The sequence below is a fragment of the Piliocolobus tephrosceles genome, chromosome 14, assembly GCF_002776525.5.
Source record: "Piliocolobus tephrosceles isolate RC106 chromosome 14, ASM277652v3, whole genome shotgun sequence".
Classification (NCBI taxonomy): domain Eukaryota; kingdom Metazoa; phylum Chordata; class Mammalia; order Primates; family Cercopithecidae; genus Piliocolobus; species Piliocolobus tephrosceles.
The window spans coordinates 16,637,150-16,641,942 of NC_045447.1; the positions used below are offsets into that span (position 1 = coordinate 16,637,150).

The 4,793-nt window shown below is 41.6% G+C and overlaps 1 protein-coding gene across 5 annotated transcripts in view; it reads right to left on the minus strand.

The window, feature by feature from the left end:
- The window catches only part of MRRF (mitochondrial ribosome recycling factor), a 64,990-nt gene that overhangs the window by 59,862 nt on the left and 335 nt on the right, over window positions 1–4,793 (minus strand). Inside the window, exon 1 of one of the 5 annotated variants that reach the window (XM_023198594.2) lies at window positions 4,459–4,756. The exons of the other annotated variants lie outside the window; for them this stretch is intronic. The gene's annotated coding sequence lies outside the window, so the exon portion shown is untranslated. Of the gene's footprint in view, window positions 1–4,458; window positions 4,757–4,793 lie in introns of those variants that run through there. 5 annotated transcript variants of the gene reach the window in all.

The window sequence follows — 4,793 nt, forward strand, 5'->3', positions numbered from 1 at the left end:
ATGCAGCAGACTAAAATTTCAATGATTCTAATTAAACCCTTATATGAGAAAAGCACAAAATCTTGATAAAGTTTAAAGAGGGAAGGCAGAGCACTAGAAGAGGACTTTAAATAAGAAAACCATCTCAACGGGCATAAAATGACTGGAAAATTCACACGACAGCATTTAATTAAAATTTTCTTTGGTTCCTTACGCACTGATTACCAATTAGGATGCCCTTTAATGTGAGTCTAAAGCATGACTGAGGTTTGAGGTCTTCCATGGTATAGAACTAGAGCTCTGGAAAATGCCACTCTCTACTGTGTTAACACAAGTTACGCATTCTACATCTGAGGTCTTTGACCATGGAAAGATGCCATTGCCTACAACTACCTCAGGATAGAACACAGCCCTAGCTAACTGACAAATATATCAATAGCTTTTGCCAGTAATGTTGCTATGGCTCAGCTAAAAATTAAGAACAATTAGTATCAAATACCAGGAAGCTGCTTCCTTTGAGTAACAGTCCCACATCTTATGTTTTTTTAAAAAGCCATCCTAAAATTTTGATCCAACATAATGGAATGAATAACATGGGCTTTGCTGTCAGGAAGACCTGGAAGCCAATCCTAGCTCCATTACTGACTCCTGAATATTTCTGCTCGTTGATTTCTTCAACTGTAAAATGGGAATAATTGTACTTATTTCTTAGGGTTGGGAATAATTAATGAGGTTATGCAAGTAAAGCCCTTGACACAGTACCCAGTAAACAGCAGAAGCCCCCCAAAATAATACCTGTTGAAAGCTATCATATTTTCTTTCAAACTTTTTAAAAAATATTATCTTCATTATCTTTTGAGACTGAGTCTCACTCTGTTGCCAAGGATGGAGTGCAGTGGCGCAATCTTGGCTCACAGCAACCATCTCCTCCCGGGTTCAAGCAATTCTCATGCCTCAGCCTCCCAAGTAGCTGGGATTACAGGCACACACCACCATGCCCAGCTAATTTTTTTGTATTTTTAGTAGAGACAGGGTTTCACCATGTTGCCCAGGCCGGTCGTGAACTCCTGAGCTCAGGAAATCCACCTGCCTTGGCCTCCCAAAGTGCTAGGATTACAGGCGTGAGCCACCATGCCCGGCCTCAAAAACTATTATGTCAGGGTCAGACACAATAAAGAAACCTTGTATGTTATTAATGATGTACAAAATACCCTACAATTAGTCAGACCTGGATGTAAATCTCAACTTTGGGCAATTTACTCTTCTGAGCATCACTTTCCTCATCAATGATAAAAATAACTTTGAACTTAAAATAAAATAATGAATACATGTAAACAACTAACATAGTGCCAGGAATATAGCAGCTTAATAAATGATGGCTATTATTTTTAAAGCAAATGAGTAGCACAAAGACAAATAATTTCTCTTGATGGAATTTTTAATCGTAAGGGATACTAGAAGTTAGTGATCAGTGTATGAAGTCTATAAAAACAGATTTGATGGCCGGGCGCAGTGGCTCAAGCCTGTAATCCCAGCACTTTGGGAGGCCGAGACGGGTGGATCACGAGGTCAGGAGTTCGAGACCATCCTGGCTAACACGGTGAAACCCCATCTCTACTAAAAATACAAAAAACTAGCCGGGCGAGGTGGCGGGCTCCTGTAGTCCCAGCTACTCGGGAGGCTGAGGCAGGAGAATGGCGTAAACCCGGGAGGCGGAGCTTGCAGTGAGCTGAGATCCGGCCACTGCACTCCAGCCTGGGCGACAGAGCGAGACTCCGTCTCAAAAAAAAAAAAAAAAAAACAGATTTGATGAAAAAAGGAATATTTTTCTTCTTTATTAGTATCAATAGCTACTATTAATTGAGGTCAAGTTTGGACTGTTTGCTTTAACCATATTATTTCATTTAATTCTCTCAATAATGTCACAAAGAACATATAATAATCCCCATTTTACAGACGTTGAAACTGAGGTTGAGAGAGAGTAAGTCACTGTCCAAGGACATGGAGCTAATAGCCAAGCTCTATTTTAGCAGAACTGTTCACAGAGGTTTGGCTCAGAGCGAAGTTTCTATATCTAGGTTTTTCCCTAATAAAACTAATGCCTAATTCATACTTACAACCAAATATGGCTGTAGAATAATGAGTAGTTTTTTATTTTAGTCTACAGGATCTCAATCTGGCTGCTCCATTTAAGATAAGTTTCCTGGTGTTCCTGTTGCAGGTCATAATACCAACTCACAAAGCAACAGGAAATCAAAATGGGTTAGAAATAAACAACCTTTGACAGAAAACGCAGCACCCAAAAGCAGACCCAGTACACGTGAACCGGAAGACAACTCTATAAATAAACCACATTGCTGAAACGCATAAGGCGTAGATTTTAATTGCACAGAAGTCAGAAAATTTCAAAGTGGAAGTTCAATAAAGGCAGTCCTTTAGGTCCTTTACCTTAAGGGTGTACAAATTAACATTCTGTTCAGCACAGATAAAAGAATTAAAGTTGAAGAAAAATTTGTTGAGATCCCATGTATTAGCCAACAAAATTAAGCTATATATTGAAGCAATGTGGGGAAGTGTCTGAGCTCTGGACGCAATCTGGAACTGGAATCTCAATTCCTCCACTTACTAGCTGTGTGACCTTAGGGAGGTCATTTAGCCTCTCTGAGCTACAGCTTCCACATCATCATCATAGGGATATTAATGAGGCTTTAAAAAGATAACAATAATGACAACAATACCTAACATTTATATAACGATGACTACGTGACAGAAACTATTCTAAGTGGCTTACACACGTTAACTCATTTGAGCCTCATGATAACCCTGAAGTAAGTACTATGATTATTCCCACTTTACAGATAAGAAAACAGAAGCAAAAGTCTGCCTAAGATTTGAATTCAGGCAATCGAGCTCCAGAGTCTATGTTGTTAACTGCTATACTATGCATATAAAACACTCAGCATGGCTGGGAATAGTGGTGGGTGCCCATAGTCCGAGTTATTTGGGATGCTAAGGAAGGAGGATCACTTGAGACCAGGAGTCCAAGGCAAGCCTTGGCAACATAGTGAGACCTAATCTCTTAAAAACAGCAACAAGCCAGGCGTGGTGTCTCACGCCTGTAATCCCAGCACTTTGGGAGGCCGAGGTGCGTGGATCACGAGGTCAGGAGATCAAGACCATCCTGGCTAACACAGTGAAACCCCGTCTCTACTAAAAATACAAAAACAAAAAATTAGGCAGGTGTGGTGACAGGCGCCTGTAGTCCCAGCTACTTGGGAGGCTGAGGCAGGAGAATGGCGTGAACCCGGGAGGTGGAGCTTGCAGTGAGCCGAGACCGTGGCACTGCACTCCAGCCTGGGTGACAGAGCGAGACTCCGTCTCAGAAAACAAAAAACAAACAAACAAAAAAAAACCAGCAACAAAACACATACACACAGTACAGTGTGTAGGGACAGTGACTTACTCTCTCTCAACCTCAGTTTCAACGTCTGTAAAATGGGGATTATTATATGTTCTTTGTGGCACTATTGAGAGAATTAAATGAAATAATATGGTTAAAGCAAACAGTCCAAACTTGACCTCAATTAATAGTAGCTATTGATACTAATAAAGAAGAAAAATATTCCTTTTTTCATCAAATCTGTTTTTAGACTTCATACACTGATCACTAACTTCTAGTATCCCCTACTATTAAAAATTCCATCAAGAGAAATTATTTGTCTTTGTGCTACTCATTTGCTTTAAAAATAATAGCCATCATTTATTAAGCTGCTATATTCCTGGCACTATGTTAGTTGTTTACATGTATTCATTGGCATCCAGTAGGTACCCAATAAATTGTAGCTATTATAACAGCATCCCAACTATTAATTTTTTATTTTATTTTATTTTATTTTTTTTTTGAGACAGAGTCTCGCGCTCTGTCGCCCAGGCTGGAGAGCAGTGGTGCGATCTCTGCTCACTGCAACCTATGCCTTGCGGGTTCAGGTAATTCTCCTGCCTCAACCTCCTGAGTAGGTGGGACTACAGGCACCCGCCACCACACCCAGTTAACTTTTGTATTTTTTAAGTAGAGATGCGGTTTCACCTTGTTGGCCAGGCTGGTCTCAAACTCCCAACCTCAGGTGATCTGCCGGCCTCGGCCTCTCAAAGTGCTGGGATTATAGGCAATAGTGTGGTTTGAAACAAAAAAAAAGGCACTAAACTTGGAGAAAACTCTGAAAGAAGTCTTGGTTCCAGCACTTCCTAGACACGTGACCTTAAATCGGTCAAACTCTCAGGACCTCCGTCTCATCTGTAAAACGTAAATAACAATACTAGTTGTCAGGGTTATGTAAATAGAGAAGGGCTACTGAAATGACAGTTGCTTTGCCACTGGGTGGCACATAGTAGTTAAAAGTTCAGGCTTAAGAGTCGGAGAGACCTAGGTCTGAATTTAAGCGCCCTCACTTTCTGACCGCGTGACCCTGGTAAAATTACCTATTTGAGCTTCCGTTTCTTCATTATGGGAGGTAATAACATCTACTCCCACGGGATTGTTCTGAACCTCAAACGTTCTCGTCAAGTGTGAGGCTACTCTTTAGTAAGTTCCTCCAGCATCCCCTAAATTCCTCGCTGGTAAAAGGAACCTCGCCCCGACCCCATGAGACTCGCTCCGACGCTACAGGTCCCGCCCTCAGCCTTAAAGGTCAAGCTGAACTCGAACAGGTCGGGCACGGTAGTTTGGTCCCCTGAGGTCCCCCAGAGGTCCCTGAGTAAGGGTCTCTGGCACCCAGAACACACGCGCACCTCGAGGCCCTGTCAAGGACACTCAC